The sequence below is a fragment of the Pelophylax lessonae genome, assembly GCF_965119305.1.
Source record: "Pelophylax lessonae genome assembly, chromosome: 1".
NCBI classification, from domain to species: Eukaryota; Metazoa; Chordata; class Amphibia; order Anura; family Ranidae; genus Pelophylax; species Pelophylax lessonae.
The window spans coordinates 631,632,044-631,658,401 of NC_138768.1; the positions used below are offsets into that span (position 1 = coordinate 631,632,044).

Below are 26,358 nucleotides of genomic sequence, written 5' to 3' on the forward strand. Positions count from 1 at the left end.
ATGAGGTGTGCAGTGTGGAAGGGGAAATCTATGGTAAACAGTGGGAGGTGAGGTGAATCTGAATTGTGCAGTATGGATGCCATCCGACCCTGTGTGCCAAGGACAGCCCCTAGCAAACAACATCCACAGAGATCTCCTCGGTGGAAATGGTGTCCCCGGAAGTCTGCATTGGGTATCACCATTGAGTGTGGGGGTCAGAGATCCATTGATCGCAATATACCCATTGATCCCATGCTGATTACTGGTACCAACACATGAGGTGCAGAAGTGGGAGTGTACAATCGTTCCCATGTGTGACTAGAACAATGGCTATAGGAGCGGAAGTGCCAAGGTACAGCGTGCACTGCTTGGACTGGATCGTAGTAGTGTAGGGAGAGGACTAGGAGGCTATAGCACTAAACCGTGTGTGGCAACCGTTTTACTGGCTTTTATTTTGAGGAGCTCAATAAGTTACTCAACTGGAAAGAGCACAAACTTTTGTTAGATCAGGCTACTGCATGTTTGGTCACTAATCTTCCCAACAGGGATAAAGATGTACAGTTGTCACCTTTAGAACCATGGAAAACTGAATGTGAGAAGGATATTTAAAGCCTAACTCCAGGTTTAGTTTACTTTAAATTAGGTAATTTGCACCAAACTGGTTCAAACAAACTATTTCCTTTATGAATACATGTGCTTGCTTGGAGCACTGTATAAACTGTATGTATCATCAGCTACAAACCGCATACATCGTTTTTATGGCAGTGGTACGAAGAACAAAATCGAGTCGGCTGTGTGCTGCCCAGCTATTCACAGGAGGCTTTGTATTTTTAAGAATGATTATAAAGCTTCCTTTGATTGACTGAGGTGGAGAGGCAAACAAATTACATCGTCATTTCCACCTCAGCTCCTCAGTGTAAACTTTGTAGTCATTCATAAAATACACAGATACCTGTGAATGGTTCAGCAGTGCTCAGCTCTGCTTGATTTTATTCTGGTACCACTGTCAGAACACATGTAATTTATACAGCACTGAAGCAAGCACATGTATTAGTGAAGGATATTGTTAGTTTTGACCAGCTTGGTCCAAACAAACTATTTAAAGTGGGTGTAAAGGTATGCTCTGAATTTAGGTGAAAAACCTTCTGCTCGTAGCTACTTCAGCCCCCCTTATTTTTACCTGAGCCTCTTCTTGATCCAGCGATGAGCTGATGCTCTCTCGGCTCTCTCCCCCCTCATTGGTTCAAACACATCAGTTGGAGCCATTGGCTCCCGTGGCTGTCAATCACAGCCAGTGAGGAGAAAGCAAGGGGTGAAGCAGAGCTGCACTCTGTGTGTAAATGATCACACAGAGCAGGGCTAGGTAGCGAGCACACACGAGTGCCCCCATAGCAAGCAGCTTGCCTGCTGTGGGGGCACTTGGCGGGTGGGTAGGAGCCAGGAGTGCAAGTGGGGACCCTAGAAGAGGAATGGGACTGCTTTGTGCAAAACCAATACACAGAACAGGTAAGTATGACATGTTTGTTATTTTCATAACAAAACAAGACTTTACAATTACTTTAAAGTTAAATAAAACCTGGAATTGGGCTTTAGGCATCTCTAATTTGCATGCCTTTAGTGAAGATTGTATATTCTAGTATGCTATATACAATATTTAATGCATACTAATGTTTACTATTGACTTGGAGGAATTATATGTTTCTATTTAAATAGAGTAGTCTATTATAATTCTGACAAAATCAACATGTGTACTTTTATACTCCAATCAAAACAGGAAATTCTTTGTGGAAATGTATAAAGGGAATACTTCTTACTTTTCGTGATCATATGTGATGAGAAAAGCATTCAATACGCTCAATCATTCGACTTTTGAAATGTTAGAAGACTCCTTTTGATTCTCGAAATGCAAAGTTTTATGGCAAAAAAAGTGTGAGGGGTTCGCAAAGGTCAAAAAAATCTTTGTATCATCTCTGCCGATCGATGAGAAATGTACCATTTTCGTTGTTAATGATTGATAATATGTCTACAGCTGGGGGGAAATATTTAGATATAATGATGGCGTTATCGCATTCAAGTTCGACCAATCTTTATCAAAAGCAAAATATGTTTTTTTAAACAATTTTGTAACTGTGAATGGCCAACTTTAGTCACGGCTTCAGTTGTTCATCCAGATATTCCTGTGTTATGCCTCGTACACACGCATCGATAGTTGGCCATGAATTTTCGGCCAACGTCCGATCGGCCAATATTCGGCTTGTTAGTATGATGCTTTCGACAACGGACTCCGACTTTTCGGCCGAACAAAATCTGGTGTGCAGGCTATAAAATTTTTGTTGGCCGTCAACAAAATGGCTGATTTTCCGTCAGTCAGTACAGATTTCGGCAGACAAAAATCTGATGAGCAAGACTGGGAATGCTCAGAGAAGAAAAAACACACGGAAAGTAAACCAGCACATGACATCACTTCTGAAGTTGGTTTTTGTTGGCCGAGAAAATTAGTGTGCAGTCTAGAGCACATTTCAACCAACACAACAACACTGGACAAAAGACGGCCGATCGGTCGGCCAACTATCAATGCGTGTGTACGAGGCATTAGACAAGTCCACATAATTTCCTTATGTCAATGATCTGGCTGCCTAAGAACCTCCTTTGCTTACCTGTTTATAGTGCAAAAGAGAAACAACCAAAAATGCCAACAGTAGACTCTTTGTTGTCTCTCAAATACACAAGATCTGATTTATGAAGGTGCCACATCCGCCAATCACAATTAAACTTGCCTTGAGAGCTTGGATCTGATTGGTGCTACATCAACTACTTTAGTCAGTGGCCACATATTTCTGCTTGATGTAAACATAGACATTAGAAGGGGAATCTACTAATCCATGTTTAAAATGCGATGGCATAAATAGGGAGCAGCAAATATGTAAAGGTGATAAATTTAGGCTGTGCCCACTAACGTAACACTTTGGACACAAGCTGGTGCACATGAGCCTAGAAGGAAGATATATACTGTTCTAATAACAGTCACAGCTACATGTGCAGGTTAACGTCATATTTATTTGTGGATATTTGTGGTTTTCACTTTAACTGTTCATATAATTTTAAATATGTGGCCAAGATATGTTGGCCACGATGAGCATTGCAAACATCATAGCCAAAAAAAAAAAAAACCCCACAAGTCATTTCACTTGTAAACTTGTAGATAAAATGCCTGTAGCCATGCCTAATGGTTTCCTTTTCTAGGTTTGTATCTTACTCAGGGGCACTACTAAAACAAACATTTCACCTGCACTTTCCAACGTCCCTATGGACAGGATGAACATAGATGTTAGATTTGGATGTATATTTTCCTGCTCGCAGTTAGTATGTGGTCCCCTTTCCAACCTGTGTGCAGCCTTCCCCGATGATCTCAAATGACTTTCACATGGAGCTGAGGTTAGCCGTTATTTCTCTTGGCTCTTCCCCATTGCAACAGACACTTCCTCTCCGCATTAAAAGGACCAAGTGATGTTCAGCTGACTGGGCTCAGGCCCAGCTCTTGATTTATACATTATTTAATTTCCTTCAGAAAATTGAAAACAGTGCTTTTAGGAATGGAAGTTGATATTTTTCATTTGCCTCAGAACTCTTTTAGGGCTAATATAATCAGCGGTTGCGCATATCAGCTTGTTTATGGAGGCTCGCAGTAATGGAACATGGAGCTAAAGGGCGTTTTATCTGAGTTCAGTAAACACAGGAACAGAGCAGCTCAGACACAGAACAGAATGTCGAGTCTGTAACTCCATGACAGGAGAGACTGTTCAGCGCTTAACCTAGAGACGACAGGCGAGGGGATATTATCAATGTAGGGCTTCCTATGCTGTACAGAACATTGCATCCCTCTGCAAGGTAGCAAAAGCAGCATCTATTTATTTGTTACTATAATAAACATGACACTGGGTTATATAAACTGCCTCGTGTCATGCGTGGTTAAACAAAATATGGCCTCTGACTCTTTTATATTGGTGTGTACTTGAATTGGTCATTCCATAAGACTTTATTGAATCATAATTGAACCTTATCATTGGGGATCTCAGAACAATGGCAGAAATATGTGCTGTTCCAGGCAGGGCCAGATGTTCACCACTGGAGCCTTTAGGCACATAACCTTAGGACCCAAACGTTTTACCTTTTATGCAGAATGGTTTGTGTTTTACTGGTCATAACCTGGTCAAGAATGCAAAAAGTCATCTTTTATGGGATGATTGTTTTTCTACTGATAAAAAAAATGTGTGGCTGACAGCTATACAGTGAAAAGTCTCCCCTTTACCTCTTCCACCTGCAGGCATGTGCCTAATGTAAAACCTGGCCCAGATCCTAGGCAATGCCACATCAGCGTATGGGAACCCAACTTAAAGCGGAGTTCCACCCTGGGAATACTTTTTTTTAATAAAAATACCCCCGGGACAGTCAGGGCTAGTACATTCCACAATGGCTAGCCTCTGATCTGTCCCGGGTTGCACTTACCTTTTAGAAGAAATACTTACCTTGAAAAAGTATTGTCCAGCGCTGCCATCTCAGGTGTGGGCAGCTTGAAGCCAGCGCGATCCTCTTCTGTGTCCTCTTCCGTCTTCTTCGGTCCCACGATGCACTGCACCGGTCCCGCCGTCACTTCCGGTGCCACAGCGTCATTCCTGCACAGCTTCTGGGCATGCCCAGAAGCTGTTTAGCAAGGTATGATGGTGCCTGCACCGGAACTGACGTCGGGGCCGGTGCAGGCGCATTGATTCCTGGGAGCGATGATGTTCAGCTCCCAGGAATCATTGCAAGCCAGGAAGTGACGAATCGCCGTGGCCGCTGAGGGGAGGAAGAGGAAGTAAGGTAAGTATATTTTCTTCTAAACCAGGTAAGTAAAAAAAAAATAAAAAATTGCGATTATGCATTTGTTTTTCAGGTGACCCCGGGCATGAAGATGGAGGCAAGTTTAATTTTAGGGTGGAACTCCGCTTTAAGCAAGGATGACTGCTTCCTCCCTTTGCAGGCCACCATGATCATACTGTATATATTTGGATGAATAGAACAAAGAGAAGTCAATGTTTTTACCTAGAAGAAGTATTTAGGGTGCTTTGGTATAAACAAGTAATAAAATATGGGAAATTGAAAAGAATTACAACACTGAAGGAACTCCTATAATGTCCATCATTCGAGGGACTGAAAAATATCAGTCTATGAGGGTTTTCAGTGATAATCACCTCTATGACTAAAATAAGTCCATTAATTGAATTACATGCTTAGGTAGAACAAATTCTGTACAATTTTCAAGGACGTTATCCTGAAACGCTTATGAAATAGACCAGGGGTCTCCAAACTTTCTAAGCAAAGAACCAGTTAACTGTCCTTCAGGCTTTAGGGGGGCCAGGCTGTGGCCAATTGGAGTAGAAAATCATCCAACACCAATGCCCTATCATAGTTTTTAATGGGAGAAAAAGTGCTCCATTGTTGGTATCAATGGAAGAATAATGCCCCAATAATTGTGTTGGTTGGTGAAAAAGTGCCCCAAGGGCCAGATAAAGGCAAGCAAAGGGCAACATCTGCACCCCTGGCCACAGTTTGGATACCACTAAATTGGACAATGCAGTCCTTTAATGCCATGGCCAAAGATAGGGCCAACTAAATTGAGGATGAAATTAAAGAAAAACAGTACTGAGATAAATTCATGCACAGCCACTAATGAACACTCCTACTAAATTCTGCTTGCTTGTCTGTCATGCTGATTCAATGGCCTTAATATTTATTGAGCCGTTGACTCCGAACAAGTACGCAGACTAGGAGTTATGATTTCAATTGCTGAAAGCTTGTTTAAGTCACAGACTCAGGAATTCTGAAGCCAGAGACAGCAATGGCAGCCTGTGTGTTTCCTTCAATAAAGTTTAGGTGGCCGTACACTGATATATATCCGTGCGGATGGAGAAATCTGCAAGGCCAGCCATTTTGTTCTGTCATCCAACACCAGCGGCTGTCAGAAAACTCAAACAGCAGCTGCATCTCACTGTATGCAGGTGCTGTTTAACTGACAATATTCCATCTAGCTTCTTCTTTTTTTCAGTTGAAGGATGTAGTATGGAAGGGTGCCAACAGGAACTGGCCGACAATAATCAGTGTATGGCTAGCTTTCTTACTAAAGACTGCAAGAGAGCACAGCTGACATAGGAGGGTAGGGAAGAAAAGCATATGTGTTCCCAAATGCGTACATGAATTTAGAAAAGTGACAGGTGAAAGTCTAGCTGCAGTGGGCATGTCTGTGAATGTGCCCATCTGTTCTAGTGGTACACATAGACTGAAAAGCACCCAGCACAGGAATGAATGTAACCCATGCTTGGGTACAGTTTTGGGAAAATCAACTAGTGTAGTAATAGTAGTAATACATTTTGCCTGCCGACTTGAATGGCTATGAATCTGACCCGGCGTCTCAGGTTTAGAGTGGGAGAGATATAAACAAGTTTGGAAACACCTGTTTAACATTTCTGGGTTTTAGCAGTATTCAGCGTTTCTATTCATTGCTTGGTGCAGCACAGGAACCCTGCTCAGAGTCTCATTTTACAGATTGTTGAGCCGTGCTGCTAGTTCCCTATTGGGCTGACTCTGCATTCATTCCTGCAGTGAGGTCCACATATGTTGTGAAAAAGAGCCAAGATTGTTTGAGCATTGCAACTAGGTCAGGAAATTAAAAATTAACTCTGGAGCGGAGATCTTACAGTGTTTGGCACTGCTCTTTGAGTAATGTATCCATTAGGAACTGGATTCCTTCTCCGCACCCTTTCAGGAAACAAGAAAACTTGCTCCTGAGAATACTTCAGTGGTCTGCAGCTACACAAATGTCTTGCTGAATAAATATCTTTATTAGCACTAGAGGGACACCCTCAGAAACCTGGCTTAGAGCTATATGTAATGTAGTCTACAACACAATGTCCATTCCAGGCACTGCATTTTTTTCTGTGCACAGACAAGAGGATCTACTATATTTATGGATATGCTTGGGCTAGACTAAAAAAAAATTATAATCATTATTTTCTTTAAAGTTTTCTAGTGGATTGTCAGTTTATTCGTATGTTTTACTATGCTTTAAATCAGTGGTTATTAACTTCCTAGATATAGGGGGACTGATGTGCAGCCCCTGACCTCACCAAAGGGGCTAAAGTTATAGTCCGTGTCTATAATTACTAGTACAGTACCTCTAAAGCAGGCCATACTTTATGCAATTTTACAAATTGCTCGATATACCCCATTCACACAGTCAGTGTCAATGGGGGAATCCCTCCTGCGGCTCTATTGTGTTTTGCTGGTGGAGAGCCTTCCCTACCAGCAGAATATAATGATTACTGCTGGTGGCTATAGCTGCCGGCAGGGATCGGGCAAAAAAAAACAAAACAACAGGCTGGTTGTACTGAAGTTGATTGATGGATGGACTTTAATAAAACCAGCCTGCTCATAGATGTTTTTCGCTGAACCGGCTGAATTTAGATCCCTCTATGGCTGGCTTTAAACATTGGCATCTTGTGTAACCTACTAATTCAGCAACTAAAACTGTGAATGCAGATTACATTCTATACACCAGCAACATTTTTATCAAGTGTAACACATGTCTTAAAACAAAGTAAAACTTCATTCTAACTAATTAAGCAAGCATGACTTGGCAAAAATCCTGTATTTACAATATATCAGCCGCTGCATGCAGCACTGTAATCATGATAATAATCTGACACTCACAATAAATTACAGAATAATAATATTACTAGCTAATCATAGATCTCCACAGAATAACATACTAAAAAAACAGGGCAGGGTTCACCTGGTACTTAATGCTGTCCTTGATTCTGGTGGGAGGTGTCTTCACACCTCATTACATATGTGAGAGGTCAAACTCAACTTTTCGTAATGAGCTACAAGTTGCACTGGCCTTTTGCTTATTCGTATATTCCAGTGGCAAACATTGCACTTCTTCCCTGATGCACTCAGAATGAGAAAACTGTGGACTGTGCACTTATCACTGTGTATCCCTATATGCCCCTTAAAGTTATCTAGAGTTAGAACTATATGGTGGTTAGCAAGGTTGTGAATATAGCTGTTTGTGAAAATGGTGTACTTTAGGGCATAGGATGGAGGTCCATGAGAAAGAATTTGCTTTGTAAAAAGTATATTTTGTATATGATATTAAAGACCAGGCAGGTGTCATGGATGAGGTTCCTAAAATAAGTCATCTTCTTGTTGGTGTTTCAACTGTAAGAGGTGTTTCCTCATGAAATAGTTTGGAAGTGTGGAAAGTTAGGGGTTAAATATTGTCAAGAAAGCTAGTCAGTTGCATTGTTTGGGCCAGGATCTTCCCAAGGTAGGTTGTACCCTTTCATTTTCAGATCCATAATGTCTGTAATGCACAAAAAATGAAAGTCTTCTGCATTGCAGTTAAATGTGTGGTTAAAAAGTTAGTGTAAAGCTGAAGGTTTCAGTTATGTTAGCCATGATGATAGCAGGTGGTCTAATATTGAACTGTGCAACAGAGATGGCTTGCATCCTTCACACAAGGTGATCTGTGAATGGAGGAGGCACACATTTCACTCATGTCTGTCCTCCATTCACAAGTGCTTTTCATTGATAGAAGCTAATGGGGTTGGACAAAAATATGGAAATACTACATGATGCAGCATGTGTGAAAGTTACAAAATATTTTACGTTGAACGCGGAAGTGATGTAACATGGGACAGTAGGCAGCATGAACTCCAAACAAACAAAAAACACTAGACACACCAAACTGGATTAACAACAGCCTTATTTATTGTTTTTCATAAATATAAACAATTACCAATTCACCATACTCTTTTAACCTCTTGACACTGGCCGCACTCATATATGTGACTGCTCGGTGAGTGGGCCTTATTGCCAAATGGCCACATATATGTGGCCCTGTGTAAACCATTTAACGTGCTGAGAGCATGCTCCAAGCACAGTAGCTGGTCGAGATCGGTAAGCTCCTAATTAATACTTGCAATTGGGAATTTCTGGAATTGTCTGGAGGGTCAGCTGACCCTAGATCGGGACCCCCCAGAACTTCCAGAAAATTCCCAATCAGCTGACCTTTTTTTTATATATCACATCCCCCCCCCCCCCCCCTCTCACTAAAATCAATTAATGGGAAGCTTGAAACGTCTACCGCCACCATCTCATTGGGGAAAGGGGGGCCTTAAAACAGGCTATCCCCCCTTTCCTCACATTCTTTTGAACTCCATAAGCAAAACATTCATGGGCAAGCTGCAATTGCCAAACCACTAGCAAACAATATTAATGCTCAGAAGAGAAGAGAGTAGTTCGACAGCCATAAATTGTGGACTATCAATCAATGGAAGACTGTAATATAGTCCGATGAATCGAGCTTCACACTGTTCCCAACCACGGGACATGTTTAAGTGTGGCGAACACTGTCCTGAGCTTATGACCAGTACTGTCTTGTGCCAAATGTAAAGCATTGTGGGGCGCAATCATGGTTTGAGCAGCCATATCTTGGTATTCTGCAGGCCCCATCATCACCTTGAAAGGTACTATGTACAAATTTTGGCCAGCCATGTGCACCCCATGGTGCAGACTTTGTTTCCCAAAGACAGCACCATTTACCAAGACGATAATGCTCCAATTCACATGGCTGGTGTTGTTAAATCATGGTTTGGCGAGCATGCAGATGAAGTCCCGCACCTTCCCTTGGCGCCGCTGTCACGTAACCTCAATATCATAGAGCCAATATGGTCAATTTTGGAGAACAAGGGTCGGGCTCCTTTTTCCACCTCCGACATCTCTGCGAGAACTGGAACGATTTTTGCATGAAGAGTGGTATAGTTTCCATTTTCCTATTATTATTTCCATTAAGTTTTGACTCAATTTAGGATTTAATTGACAAAATGGTAGTGTAGTAATTTTGTATTGTAGAAAGACAAATGGTATATGCTTTACAAACTGTAAAAATATGTTGTAGATTGGAAAGTGGAAACTCTCAGCAAGCAGATGTCCAGAGAAAGCCCTAACTGTGAAAACAGTAATACCGACACTGTATACTATACCCCAAACATTCTAACGTTTTACATTTCTGACTTATAGGCATAATGACATTTCATGACATTTTCTACTCACTCATGCTCATTATAGTGTGAAAGGCAAGTGTCACGGTGTAGCAGCAGTTTCAGTTTTCAGAATTTTTTTTTTTTTAAAGTACATCCTGCTTTTAGCTTTAACTTCTGGGGAAAAAAAAGGGATAAGAGGAAAACAAAACATCACTTGCTGTTAATGTGGTGCCTGCTAGACCCAGCTCTTGCAGCATTAAACCATCTGCCAGCTGGAGCACTTTAGAGGCTCTCAGAAAAAGGAAACACTGCACTAGCACTTTGTACAATCTAAAGCATAATCTATTGGATTATGTTTGCTACAGCTATGTTAATAGCGCTCTTGTATACACGGACATTTTTTTAGTCATTAATTGTTCAGCATCAGCTTCATTCACTCACGTAATCCATTTATTATGCTGCTCAAGCAAAGCATATTGGATGTTTATGCAAAGTTTGCAGCTCCATTTCCTCTCTGGCTTGTTTCTGTATAGGCTGACATTTGTTTGCTGCCTTTTTACATGCAGATGTTACTTCCTTTCACAATTCCATGGCGCATTCCCCTAAATGGCAATCTTCCCCTTCAGCTTTGCATCTAAAAATAGGCTGGATTTTCATGGCATGTGCTGCTGCAACCAGAGGCTTGAAAAACTCACTTGATTTATGCTCTGTCCTGTCTCTGAAATCAAGGTTGCTTACATAGGAAAAGCTCCCATTTGGCTTGTCTGTCACATGTATGGATAAACATTGAGTAAGAACGGTAAAGATGTGTATTGTAATTAATCAGCGCTGAGCAATCTCTCATGGTAAGCTCATGGTTCCTAACCTTCCGACAATTTACCTAGAGCAATGGCTACTTTTGGATTTATATAAAAAGGCACTGCAGAGATCGCGGATGATGGGTGAAGTACAATGAGGTATATTAACCAATGACAAAGTTCACACACTCTACAGGTACGAAAATATATCTTACAAAACGTCTCTCTCCTTTTTTGATGAAAGTCTCCTGGACTAAGTTAATTAAAGTATATGTAAACTCTAAAGTCAAATATCATATGGCTCCATTCTATATGCCGCACATGCGTCTGGCCACCCCGTTGGTGGATTGTTATCTCTCCAGTCACATAGGAAGCAGGGTTGCTTTTTCATGGTTCCTTCTTGGCTCAATTTTCCGGACCTCTTTTGTACAACATACACTCACTGTCTCACAGTTGGATAATCTTATCCACATCTATGTAATCTCACCAATTGTTTTACATCACTCTTAAACCAGGTTTATGTGATGACTTGTTGGTGACTCTTCTCTTTTAATGATCATTGATATGTTTCTGGACATATATCTTCGTGTTGGTTATTACTACTAGGGCATGTGTGATGTATTGGTGACACTCTTTGGTCCTAGTTTGAGTTATTAGATTTACCAATATTGAAAAATAGATCCTGAAGAAGCCCCTAATCTGGGCGAAACACGGATCCATACACATGATTCCACGCATTTGTTGCACAGAACAGTATATTATATACACTGCTCAAAAAAATGAACACTTTTTAATCAGAGTATAGCATCAAGTCAGTAAATCTCCTGGGATATTGATCTGGTCAGTTAGGTAGCAGAGGGGGTTGTTAATAAGTTTTAGCTGCTTTAGTGTTAATTAAATTAATGAGTGCACTAGAAACAGGAATGGTTTTACAGGTGGAAGCCCACTAAAATTTTTTCCTCTACTTATCTTTTCTGACAGTGTTTCACTGGTTTTGCATTTGGATAGGGTCAATGTCACTACTAGTGGCATGAGGTGATACCTGGATCCTATAGAGGTTGCACAGACAGTCTAACTCCTCCAGGATGGCACATCAATACATTCCTTTGCAAGAAGGTTTGATTTGTTTCCCAAGAAGAGCATGGAGGAGATTCCAGGAGACAGGCAATTACTCTAAGAAAGCTGGACAGGGCCGAAGAAGGTCCTTAACCCATCAGCAGGACTGGTATCTGCTATTTTGTGCAAGGAGGAACAAGATGAGCACTGCCAGAGCCCTACAAAATGACCTCCAGCAGACCACTGGTGTTAAAGCGGATTTCCAGCCATTTCTGTGTTTATTAAAAGTCAGCAGCTACAAAAATTATAGCTGCTGACTTGCAATAAACACACACTCACCTGTTCCATGGTCCAGCGATGCGGCCGCCCGAAGCCTCGATCCTCTGGTCTCGGCGGCGCCGGCATCACTGGTGTGGGCACCCGGCTGTGACAGCTTGCGGCTTCACAGCCAGGTACGCACTGCGCATGCGTCTTGATTGGCCGGAAATCTTCTGGGACCTCTGACATGTCCCAGAAGATTGCAGGGAGGGTGGGGAGAGGAGAACTTCCGCTCAGGGTGCTGCGGAACTCCGAGCGGAAGTGGGAGCGGGTACCTGTCAAAACTAGGTACCCGCTCCCCCCTAAAAAAAATGACAGGCCAAATGTGGCATGTCGGGGGGTTAGGACTACCTAAAGCGGAAGATCCACTTTTGGGTGGAACTCCGCTTTAATTTTTCTGACAAAACAAACCGAAACGTCCTCTAGTGGGCCCTGTGTTCACTGCCGGGCACCATAGAACTCAATTGGCATTAGCCATTGAACACCAGAATTGGCAGGTCTACCACTGGCGCCCTGTGCTTTTCACAGATCACAGCAAGTTTTCACAGCAAGTTCACCCTAAGCACATGTGACAGACGTTAAAGGGTCTGGAGAAGCCACGGATAATGTTATGTTGCCTGTAACATCATTCAGCATGAACGGTTTGGTGGTGGGTCAGTGAGGGTCTGGGAAGGCAAATCCATGGTGGGACGCACAGATCTCTACAGACTAGACAATAGCACCCTGACTGCCATTAGGTATCCGGAATAAATCCCTGGAACTATTGTCAGACCCTATGCTGGTGCAGTGGGTCCTAGGTTTCTCCTGGAACATGACAATGCCCAGCCTCATGTGGCGAGAGTATGCAGACAGTTCCTGGAGGAAATGTCTGCATATGAAATGCCGCCAGGTTTCACCTCAGTCTGTTCAGGAGCTCATTGATGCCCTGGTCCAGATCTGGGAGGAAATACCCCAGGACACCATCCGTATCTTTGAATTCAGCCGTCAGTAGGTTGATAATTTTATTTTCCATCAAACGATATGGCATCCTTTTGTTACTAACACATTACCCAGTCCATATTAGTATAGATATCCAGCATGATATTTTTCTGCCTCCTCCTGTACCATGTCCGCAGCCCCTGCATCTCCTGTACCATGCCCTCTATCCTTGCATCTCCTATACCATGCCCGCAGCCCCTGCATCTCCTGTACCATGCCCACAGCCTCTGCATTTCCTGTACCATGCCCGCAGCCTCTGCATCTCCTGTACCATGCCTGCAGCTCCTGCATTTCCTATACCATACTCGCTGCCTCCTTTACCATGCCCACAGCCTCTGCATCTCCTGTACCATGCCCGCAGCCTCTGCATCTCCTGTATCATGCCCGCAGCCTCTGCATCTCCTGTACCATGTCCCCAGCCTCTGCATCTCCTGTACCATGCCCGCAGCCTCCGCATCTCCTGTACCATGCCCGCAGCCTCCGCATCTCGTGTACCATGCCCGCAGCCTCTGCATCTCCTGTACCATGCCCTCAGCCTCTGCATCTCCTGTACCATACCTGCTGCCTCTTCCTGTACCATGCCCTCAGCCCCTGCATCTCCTGTACCATACCCGCTGCCTCTTCCTGTACCATGCCCGCAGCCCCTGCATCTCTTGTACCATGCCCGCAGCCTCTGCTTCTCCTGTACCATGCCCGCAGCCTCTGCATCTCCTGTAATATGCCCACAGCCTCTGCAACTCCTGTACCATGCCCTTAGCCCCTACATCTCTTGTACCATGCCCCCAGCCCCTACATCTCTTGTACCATGCCCCCAGCCCCTGCATCTCCTGTACCATTCCCGCTGCCTCCTCCTGTACTATGTCCACAGCCTCTGCCTCCTCCTGCCCCATGCCCGCTGCCTCCTCCTGTACCATGTCCACATCCTCTGCCTCCTCCTGCCCCATGCCCGCTGCCTCTTCCTGTACCATGTCTGCAGCCTCTGACACATCCTCTTGTACCATGTTTGCAGCCTCTGACACATCCTCCTCTACCATGTCCGCACAGCCTCTGACATGTTCTCCTGTACCATGCCCGCAGTCTCTGACACGTCCTTCTGTACTATGTCCGCACAGCCTCTAACATGTCCTCCTGTACCATGCCCACAGCTTCTGACATGTCCTTCTGTACCATGTCTGCACAGCCTCTGACCACCTCCTGTACCATGTCCACACTTTTACCACTTTTAACCAGCCCTATATGCTTTCATATCTGTCTTATCTATATATAATACACTCTTCAAATGTGCTTTAAAATGCATGGTTTTCCCTTTTATGAACAAGAAAATAATTACCTTATGCTGTTGGGCTGGTATAATAAAGCTATGGGGCTGGTGTGAAATTTCTAGGGCTGGTTTTTCTTCCCATTCCGGCCCTGGTTATAGGATTGTGTATATCGGATTTTATAATTTTTCCCCTTTTATTGTTTGAACTAGATGGACTTGTGTCTTTTTTCAACCACACTATCTATGTAACTAGCCTGCCATGAAGGTTCTTGTTCAGGCACTTCCTGTTATTGGGTGACAATGGTTTGTCACTTTCTCCCTATTACTGTATGCTCTGGTATTGTCAGTCTGTCATGGAGATTAACATTGTAATGGAGACTACAAGTGGTCATTTCAGCTTACATTATCCGGAGATGGTCAGCTGTTATCACCATCAGAAAACCTGCCCTGAGAAAAGATAATTAATTAAGTAGGCTTGTAGACAGGAAGTCGCTGAAAAAGGACTGCAGGACATCAACAGCACTGAGAAGCAACAACGTATATTTTATTTAAAAAGGATTTATATTTAATTCATCTCTTGTGAAGGGTTTGATTAAAGTTGGCTTTCATGATAAAAAATGTGGGCTGCCATTGCTAAAAATTCTAGTTCCCTGGCTGTGTCTTCAAGTGTATGTAAACCTTAACAATACGCTTCTCCTATTTACTCCCTTTGTTCTGTTATTATGAAATATATATATATATATATATATATATATATATATATATTTTCTTTTTAAGCATTTTAATATCTGTTCAATAAGGGCAAAATAAATAAATGTTGATCCTTTTAAAAATCAAGGGAGCTGTGTAAGGCTGGCCATACATTATAAAATTTTCTTATTCAATTTCCTTTAGATTTACGTACAAGAGCCTGCCTGACTGCATACAAATTGAAAGTGTTTAGGTTTGACCTCCTTTTATATAGTTTTGGTAAATCTAAAGGAAAAACGTATAATGTATGGGCAGCCTAAGTCTCAAGTAGTGGTATCACTCCTGCCCATTTCACCACTACATAGACTCTGCATAGCTGGCTCCCCACAGTTAGGATGCCAGTGTTAGGAACCCAAAGGCTAGTGAAGAACTAACCCAGGTGAGGATGGTGCTGGATCCCTTGACAGATACGTGTCCTTGTATTAAAAGTCAGCAGCTACAGTATTTATAGCTGCTGACTTTTATTTTTTTGCCCAGGCTGGACAACCACTTTAAGGCCTAATTTACACTTGTCGGGGAGGGGGGTCAGTAAAAATGTACATTTGAGCCACGTTTTCACCACCTCCCAACCGCTCCCCCTTAACGCGCAAAGGCAGCAAAGGGGGGTGTACATAGTGAAAATTATCTGCTCTATCACAGTGCGAGTTCCTTTCCTGCAACCACAGGTACTGCCCACCGAACGCAGATAAGTCAATTAAATGGGCGCCCCACAATTGCAGCCTGTTGGTGCAAGATTTAAGCGGTTAAAGCAGGCAGTGAGAAGGTGATCTAATGCTTTATGGCCACCTGTCAAATGCCCCTTGAAGAGTGATCCGTTGAAAATCGCTCTTCAGAGCAAACAAGGTCCCATGCATTTGACTTGAGTTGGTTTCCAAGACTAGAAGTGTATGGCTTCATAAAATGTGCAGTTTATACAGATATTTACAGATTTCCCTATCAGGCAAAGTACATACTTAATATGCAACACACACTTTGTCTGAAATGAGCATGTGTATAATTCTTACATAAATTGTAATTCAATGTAAATCATTGCTTAAGTGGTATATTTAGTCCAAGGTCGTATGTGACTTGTTCTATCAGAATATATGCTAAGTGGCTGCCAGCAGCCGGAGACATTGAGACATGCCATATTTTGCCATGCTGCCCTTCACCCAGCTCCGGACGTGCCATTCCTTATCAAGCACTAGGATTGTGTATTCCCTTGTACGCTGTGTCGCTTTGAAGCGATTTGTTCTCCCCGGTACATACCTTTCTAATAAAGACATAAAGCGTCTTCTAATTTGTACATTTTTGGAAAATGGTTTATGTTATATGAGGAAACAAATCTTCCGGGCAAGTTGAAACCAGCGGGAGGAACCTCTGGCCTGAATCCTCCCCACCTGTTGAATGTGAAATTAAAACATTTGCTCTCTGCAAGATTCCACAATTTAACTCTTTATTGAACTATACAGCAACCAATCAGAATCCAGCAGTCAAATTTATAGTGCAGTTCAGAAAATGACCAACACTTGTGATCTGTTGCTATCATTTTTTTTTTTTTTTTTTAATAGTTTTATACGTCAGCCCTTCTGTTAATGAGTAAAGAGCAATGTGTATAAACTCAGCCCTGGTTCGCATCAGGGCAGCTTTGAAATTGCGCTACTTCACCGCAATTTAAAAGCCGCAGATCAGTGCAATTTGGATCTCCAGTTTCATTGTGACTTCATTTAACAAAAGTCTTTGCAAGTTGCAATGAAATCGCAAAATAGTAGTGCAGGTACCTTTTTCAAAATCGCAATTTGAGCGGTTCTGTTGCTTGCAATGGTGTGCGCCTTATCGTGCGATTTTGAACTGTCAAATTGCATGACAAATTGCACTGGTGTGAACCAGGACTCTATCCAAATGTATTTTTTCAGTGACCTGACTATGATACATTAGCTTTCAGGTCCCATATACAGTTATCTGTTCCAGTGCATTTCTGGTACCATTCAGTTTAAATGTAAAGCACCACAGCGCACGGTAACGCACTATCATGCATTGTGGTGTGCTGTTTCAGAAGAGATGCTCCATGTCTGATTTTTTATTTTTATTTTTTTCCCGTTCTGGTGCTTTGGCAGTTCTCATTCATTTAAATGAGATGCCATATAGCAACTACATTAACTTGAAAGAACAGCAAAGTGTAAGTGGGCCCTCAGTGTTGGGAGCTCTTGGTGCTGGGGGTGTTCTCACACTAATCACCCCTGAACTCGCAAACCACAGAACCACAAGTTCCCTAGTAACTTTAAAGTGGAGTTCCACTCAAAAGTGGTACTTCCGCTTATCTCACCCCCCCCCTTCGGTGCCACATTTGGTACCTTTCGGGGGGGGGGGGGGTACCCATTTTTGACAGGTACCCTGCCGCCACCTTTGTCAGATCTAGCTGCGGCTAGGTACATCAGAAGTTCGGCCCCCTCCTCCTCCCTCTGCTTCTAGGCCAGTAAGAGAGCGCAGCTCGCTTCGCGCATGCACAGTAGGGGCCCAGCTGTGAAGCCACAAAGCTTACCTGCAAACTGGAAACATCAGCTGCAGTGCCGACATCGCTGGACTCCAGGACAGGTAAGTGTCCTAATATAAAGTCAGCAGCTAATTTTTGGAGTTGGAGGCAGAAGATTCACACCTATGCATATTGCTTTTGAGCTTTTCAGCAGTAGTTTTTGCTGTGCTTTCCACGTTTTCAGACACGCGTTTTTGATTCTTTTTATTTGGCCAATTTGTTGTTGGGCAGAGTAAATAATGCCAAACGTGTCAAAAACGCGCTAAAAACACACTACATGCTTTTCTGCTGCTTCTCTGTTGACATCTATTGAAACAAAAAAGTATTTTGTGTTTAAAAAAATCCTGACCCTTTCCAAAAACGCAGAGGCACAAAAATGCCTTGATGTGAAATTGTTTATTTATTTATTTCAGGTACTTATATAGCGCTGTCGTCCATAAGAACCCATGCTAAAAATAATGTCCTGCGTTTCTGAAAAAAAGTATGAAAAAACGCATTAGTGTTAACCTGAGTCTAAAGGTCCATTCACACCAGGCTGGCCTGTTGTGGTGCATCTTAACCCAAGCACATTAATATGCATTATTTTAATGCAGCTTTTTCATTTCAATGGGCTGCCAAAGCACCGCAAAGGACCCAAAAATCATCCCTGCACCATTTTTGGTAATGCAGCACATTGCAATGCACAATAGCATTTTGCAAGAAAGGTGCTTTGAGTATAAATTGCACTGCAATTTATTATATGTTATCCTGCACTGTGGTAATTTGGGCCAAGACTGTTACACTGATCATCACTTTAATTCCACCCCCCCATAATTTGGGCCAAGACTGTTACACTGATCATCACTTTAATTCCACCCCCCCATAGTTTGGGCAAAGACTGTTACACTGATCATCACTTTAACTACACACACACACACACACACACACACACACCTCCCTTAAAGTGTTTGTAAACCTCAGACATGAAATATGAACAAAGCATATATAGTATAGTCTGTACTTGTCTCGGGAGCACTGTCATTTCTGTCTGCTGCTTCCTTCCTCTGCCATCCATATCAATCACTTTTGACACGTTTTCCTGACACCAAGAGAAAAATGGTAACAGGGAAGGAAGCTCCACCTGATTGACAGCCTCAGCTCTGTTCCTGTGTGCTATGTGATGGGGGGGGGGGGGGTGTCTCTTCCCTCCAATCATCTCTCAGATTTTTCCTCACTAAGCTCTGCAGAGTGTAACTTCAGCCCATTTTTCTAAACTCTCAGACAAACTTTAGAAATTCTGCACTTTGAACAGATGTAGAAATTAGAAGTCTACAGATAAACAGGTACAAATTATGTAGGAGGACTTGTTTCATATGCCCCCTACAGGGGCTGCTGAGTATGTTCGTTTTCTCCTCACTTCCTTGACCCTGAGGCACCTCCAACCCGCTTGACACTATGGGTTCTGAGATGATGGTTCAGAAAACACAACAATGACACCTAGATATAGGTATATCAGTTTTAGTGACTTTAAATGGAAAAAGGAACAAATGCGATTTCAACACAACATGAATTATGACGGTATAGGACCAGAGTGAGATTCTGAGTCTTGAAGTCCCAATAAAGCACAAGGTAACCCGAGACTCAGAATCCTTTACTTCAATAATATCAGAAACAAATGGATATAATGATATCTAACTGAATAAGCATATAACTATGATTGCAAGAACAGTGCAATTCTACTTATAAGAATGTGCTAATAGGGGTCAAATTGACATTGCTTGAGAAAATTCGAAAGAGCAAGAAGAAATTTTTTTTCTCAAATGAGGGAATTTCTAACAGTGCGTTTTTTTTTTTTTTGGTTTTTTTTTTGGGGGGGGTGTCTATTTGCCCCAAAACCAAATGTTACAGGAAAACATTTTTAAAGGATGAGTTCACTTTTAAAAAAAAATTGCACATGCAGGTAAAAAAATGTGCATTTATTTATGTTTTCTTCATTAGGAGCCTGTAAAGCATTGCACCCACAGTAAATCACGGGTGCAATCTCTGACTCCTGCAGACTGTCAGCATCTGCCCATACCTCGTATGTCTTCCAGTGCTCCTTGCTGCAAAGACCAGTGGCCATTTGTTTGTATTGTTGATATATTGGTCAGGCAATGCACTGACACCTTTGATGCCATAGTGCTTTATTCTGGGTGTTCAGTGTGCCCCTGCACCTATAAGGAGGGGTGGGCTCCTTCCGGCTCTCCTGGCATCTACCCATCCATTATAATGCATGTGTTTCCACTGTGGAGGCTCTTATGCCCCGTACACACGTTCCGATAATCGTACGACAAAACTCGCTTTCGACCTGATCGCAAGATAATCTGATCGTTAGTACACAGTTTTCAACAGCCAATCACGACATTTCATCCAACAAAATCCGAAGGGACAAACAGGAAAACTTCTATCGTACGACAGCCTCGCAAACGACAATCGTTACATCAGTACACTATGCGTCCGCTAAAAATCGATCGAGCATGTTAAGAAACACTAAAATAGCACGGAAAAAGCCTGGCTGCCATTGTTTTTGTTTTGCACCATCTGATACATAGCTAAGCAACCAGGAAGCTTTTCCCGAATCGTACGACAAAAATCATACCGTTTGTACGCATTGTTGAATTCGATGTTAGTATCATGCAACAAAATGCGAACGGTAAGTCGTCCAATTATATGAGCGTGTGTACGGGGGCATTAGAAGTTAGAGGTAGGGACTACAGAAGATGGGGTGACTTGACAGGGCCCGCAGCTTACGCAATTATTTCCAAATGTGTGCAGACTAAACCCCTGGTATTAACGCATATTGTTGGACAGGTCTGTTTGGTTGGTCGCAGGCTGGTCACGAAGTTGAGCTTGGAAATGTCTTTGGCTTTATTTGAGATATTTCCAGTGCTCCTTGCTGCAAAGGCTAGTTATATAGGTGGGGGCAGTGGCCATTTGTTTGTACTGTTACGTTACACCTTAAATATGGATGTAACATGTTACTAAAGGTGAACTAATCCTTCAAGGACTTTCAAACAGGTTTCATCCTGTCATCAAATTTTCTAATAAAATTTTTCATAGGAAAGTATAATGCCTGTACTAATGTATGGCCAGCGTAAAGTGGGGTACACACTATGAGAAAATCAGAAGAAAAATTCCAGGAACGATCATTCGATTTTCGTATAGCGTGTACACAACTTTCAACATCCGATTTAGATATTCCAAACAAATATTTCCGAAGGGACAAACTCCAAAATTGTTCTTGTACGTGAGCAGAACTAACAACTTTTGTTTAATGTGTACTGTTTTAGTATGGTTTTCGTACAAGAAAAATCGGATACAAAAGACTGCATATGATCAGAAACAATAAACAAAAAAAAAAAAAAAACCTTTGTCATTGGAGAAATTTCGTACAATTTGTACAATCCTCCGTTTCGACCTGTTGTAAAACATTGAGGAAACCTTGTCAGCCATAACACAGTGGCAAATTTATAACATCTACAATTTATTTTTCTAACTCTAGCTGCCTATAATACTTACCTATGCAGCTATAAATCACTGGTGTGCCATGATCATCAGCAACCGTATTGGAAGACATGACTAAAGATTGCAATTCTGTTGCTAGCTCCAGATGCTGTTAAAAGGCAATCACGTGACTGAGCTCCAAGTCACTGGAATTTCAGCGACAGAGACCTTTCATTAACAGCAATTAATTTTTTCTTAGCAACAGAAACGGGAGTGAACCTGTTGCTGCTACAGATCACTGCAACAACATCACCAGACTGGCCAAACATTATACAATTTTCTTATCCAACTTTCTTTAGATTTAAGCCCCGTACACACGTACCAATTGTCGGCCACAAATATTCGGCCGCCGACCGATCGGCCGATTGTAGGCTTGTTAGTATGATGCTTCCGACAGCCGACAGCGCATTTTCGGCCGAACAGAATCTGTTATGCAGACTTTAAAATATTTGTTGGCCGTCACCAGAACGGCCGATTGTTCGCCAGTCAGTACAGAATTCGGCCGACAATCAGCAGATTTGCAAGACTGGGCATGCTCAGAAAAGAAAAAACACACGGAAAGTTAACCATCACATGACATCACTTCTGCAGTCGGCTGTTGTTGGCCGACAAAATTCGTTTGCAGTCTTTTGCAGTTTTCAACCGACAGGACAGCCCTGGACAAAAGACCGACGATCGCTACGTGTGTACGGGGCTTTACCTTCAACTATGTAGTGCAAGGGCATGCCTGATTGCATACAAATTGCAAATGTTCAGGTTTGACCTCCTATTATATGGTTTTGGTGAATTGTGCAAGAAAATTGTATATTGTAAGATTCATTTTATTTTGTCCAACCAGCCTGTTTAACACAAAAAAAAAAAACGATTCCCCCTCCATGCTTTCGATGTGGATGGGGGAATCATTCCCGCTGAGCTATTGTATTCTGACAACATGGGAGCCTTCCAAATGAATTTGTGTACCCGGCCGTACTTGTGTAAATGCTGATGGCAGGTAGGCCTTAACGCAGAGTGGCCATATTATGCGGCCCTGTAAAAACTACTTACCGTGCTGAGAGCGCTTTGTGCACACTCCCAGCACAGCAGCTGACAGGGATCGGTAAACTCCCAATGCATACATGCAATCGGAAGCTTTCCGATCATGTGACTGCTGTGACATCCAATCACAATGGTTACATTACCCAAATGCCCGCCTCAACCTCCTGGCATCTGAAACCTCTTAAAGGGCAATAGCACTAAAGGGTTATTGACCACAGGGGGATCCCATAGCAAAATTCAGATTAAACCTCATGAAAATCTGTTACTAATTGGGCGATAGCAAAGTGGTTAAGGAAATCCACGTGAATTAAATTGGGGAGTGGGGTAGCATTTATCTTCATTGCTGCCCTCAAGAACTCTACTGCCTTTAGCTCTCCAGAGTCATTGACCACTGACTAGACAACTGCAGTTTGCCGGGCATCCACAATTTAGGTCAATGTCTGATGGGTTGACTATTTCAGTATGTTCATTACAGAGTAGCTGGAATTGAGCTACACATTGGAAGCATGCCCTACAGGGAGGAGGGTTTCAATCAGCATATCTCTTGATGACCTCAAAAGGCGTAACAGTATAACACAAAACCTGACTGCCATATACCCCAGCTCTTACTTTTTCTGGAGTTCTTCTTCAAATCATTCAGCTGCAAGAGGTAGCAATCATCATTGTAATTTAGGAGTAAATGTGTCATTGGATAGCTACATGTATTAATAGTTTAAGTAGTTCAAATATTTTAGTTAGCAGGTATGCCTGATGTTTCTCTCTGGTAGGCTTGGGAGTGCTCATAAGTGTGTGAATAAGAATACTTGAAGAAAGAAAGTGTGTTTACAATTGGCTCACAAAGCACCCTCGTGTTTTTTCATTCATATTCATCACCCAAAGGAATTTCAGACTCCTCACCTCATTTTCATCCACGTTATATCCTTGGCAGCATGATATCTACACATGACAAGCTGCAACATGGAGAGGCTGGGGCAAGCTACAAATATCTGAGATGTTGGAGGCACGCTACTTGTTTCACACTCTTTATATAATGGGTGTGTGGCTATACTTCCATGTAACACCTGTTTCTTAATACATCTGGCACTTATAATCACAGAGGGCAGCCAATTGGTTGGCTGAACCAAGGTTTATGATAATGCAGCCTGTTACATCCTACCCATTCATGTTCCTTGCATCAATAAAAAATGTCTTTAAAATAAATTACATTACCTATATGCACACATTTCACATGACATCACTACTACTAATAGCAATGCACATATAAGTGTATGTTTCAATGGATAATTTGCATATATCACTCAACACCTAATATTCATAAGTATTGATTTACCAAAATTGGAGCGTGAAAATTCTGGTGCAGCCCTGCATAGAAACCAATCAGCTTCAAGTTTTTTTTTTTTTTGTCAAAGCCTAATTGAACAAGGTGAAGTTAGAAGCTGATTGGCTACCATGCACAGCTGCACTAGATTTTGCACTCTCCAGTTTTAGTAAATCAACTCCAAAGTATCTATAATTTTGGTTATTCTAAGGCTCCGTTCACATGTAGGCGTTTTTGGGCGTTTTCAGAGCGTTTTTCTGCTCACTGATCAGCTCTAAAAACGCCCAACAAGACAAATCCCATTCATTGCAATGACCCCTGTTCACATCTGAGCGTTTTGACGCCCTAAGGAAAACGCCCAACGCTCAAAAAACTACTTGAGCTTCTTTTTGGGCAGATCACAGGCGTTTTGTCCCATAGACCTCAATGTAAAGTGATATTTGGCGTTTCACAGGCGTTTTACAAGCGTTTAGTTGCTCCTGATCAGCTCAAACAGCACAACTCTCCACCCAGCTCTCCACCCAGCTCTCCACCCAGGTCTCCACCCCCTTGGCATGCCTCTGCTGTGAGCACATTTTCCTGAAACATGGAGAACAGCAGTTAGGCAGTTTAGGTGACCAGACCCTGCCATACCAAGGTGACCGTAGCCTGCTGCCATACCAGGGTGACCGTAATGTAGTTTAGGTGAACTGACTCTGCTATGCCAGGGTGACCGAACTCAAGGTGACTGTGAACTGACTCTACTATGCCAGGGTGACCAAACTCTTCCATGCCAAGGTGACCGTAATGTAGTTTAGGTGAACTGACTCTGCTATGCCAGGGTGACCGAACTCAAGGTGACTGTGAACTGACTCTACTATGCCAGGGTGACCAAACTCTTCCATGCCAAGGTGACCGTAATGTAGTTTAGATGAACTGACTCTGCTATGCCAGGGTGACCGAACTCAAGGTGACTGTGAACTGACTCTACTATGCCAGGGTGACCAAACTCTTCCATGCCAAGGTGACAGTAACGAAGTTTAGGTGAACTGACTCTGCTATGCCAGGCTGACCAAACTCTTCCATGCCAAGGTGACTGTAACGAAGTTTAGGTGAACTGACTCTGCTATGCCAGGCTGACCAAACTCTTCCATGCCAAGGTGACCGTAACGAAGTTTAGGTGAACTGACTCTGCTATGCCAGGGTGACCAAACTCTTCCATGCCAAGGTGACCGTAACTAAGTTTAGGTGAACTGACTCTACTATGCCAGGGTGACCAAACTCTTCCATGCCAAGGTGACCGTAATGTAGTTTAGGGTAAATTGACTCTGCTATGCCAAGGTGACCGTAATGTAGATATATATATGGAATCAAAAAACACCATTTTGAAGCCCTAAAACCCAATAAATGCCCCTAAAAAGTGCCTAGGGTTCTGGATCATGCCCCAGGGACTATGAATCAGGCAAAAAAAAGTTCTTAAAAATTGTCGTTTTTGATAGAGAGCCAATTATTGAAAAAATAAAAAAAAAAGATTTCTTTGGATTTAGTTTTAATTTTAGTGTCTGTGGGGTCTAAAAGGTGTACCTGTGAAGTTTCAGCTCTGTAGCATGTCCAGAACCATAAAAAAAAAAGATCATGCAGAAGAGGAGGTCCCTGGGAGGTCCAATGCAGAGGAGGAGGTCCCTGGGAGGTTCCTTTGCAAATGTTGTAAAAAAAACACTCTGCTTTTCCATTGGTCACCAAAAACACCTGTTAAAAACGCCCAAAAAAATGCCTGTAAAACGCTTGCAAAAACGCCTATAAAAACGCCTGTAAAACGCCTGAAAAACGATAAACAAACCCCTGAAAAACGTCAACGCCTACATGTGAACGGAGCCTAAATCACTAATAAATTATGGACTGGGAGATCATGAACATTTTATCAGTTTAACCAAGCTTGATATCAGTGAAAGGATAGAGCATAAATTAAACTTTGTCTTTCAAAGGAAAAGTAGGACCAAAGCTCTATTTGTCCTACATGGGTCACAAGAGTTCACTTAGTTCTGCACTTCTATGACCCCTATTAAGCCAACAGCAAGGTAAAATCTGCTGTCGATTGACTTCACTCAGCCAATCCAGGCTCTCAAGAGATCCCAACTTTAATGTCGGGATCCACTCAGATGCCTAGGCCAGCAACTGGCTCAGTCTCTCAGTGCCCTGCTAAGAGCCTGGGCCAGCTGCTCCCTCCAACTCCCCAGCCTGGGGCTCCAGTAATCGCTGGAGTGGCAGAGCAGAAAGCGGATGACTGACCGTCACCAGCTCTCTGCACATTGAAGCCCAAGAGCTGAGCGGCGTTTAATCGCTCTTTTCTCCATCTAGAGGTGACAGATGCTGCATCCACCAAGTTGAGTATGACTGTTTTGTTTAAATCCCTCACTTCTCTTTTAGATTTCTGAACTATTAGGAATCTACCTACCATAATTCCTGAATTTATCACCCTCTATCCTCTAAGGCTACTTCTCCTGCCGCAGTAGGGACCTCACTCTTCTTGTTGCATTTTCTGTGATATTAGATAAATGGAAACTCCAGCTGTCAGAGTGACATATCCTCTTTGATGGTTGCAGCAAAATTATGGAGATGGAATGCTGGATGCTAGAATTTTACCAAAGGGAGGCTTAAGATATATAGGAAGCCATATCGTGTTTTAACCCTCTAGCATTTTTCCAATAAAAAAATATTAACTTTGGGCAGATTAATACTTTAAGGGGGATTGGGAATCCTATCTGCTACCT

At 42.5% G+C, this 26,358-nt stretch overlaps 1 protein-coding gene across 1 annotated transcript in view; it reads left to right on the top strand.

Moving 5' to 3' along the window:
* The window catches only part of AFG2A (AFG2 AAA ATPase homolog A), a 707,754-nt gene that overhangs the window by 670,800 nt on the left and 10,596 nt on the right, over positions 1–26,358 (top strand). The window lies entirely within an intron of this gene.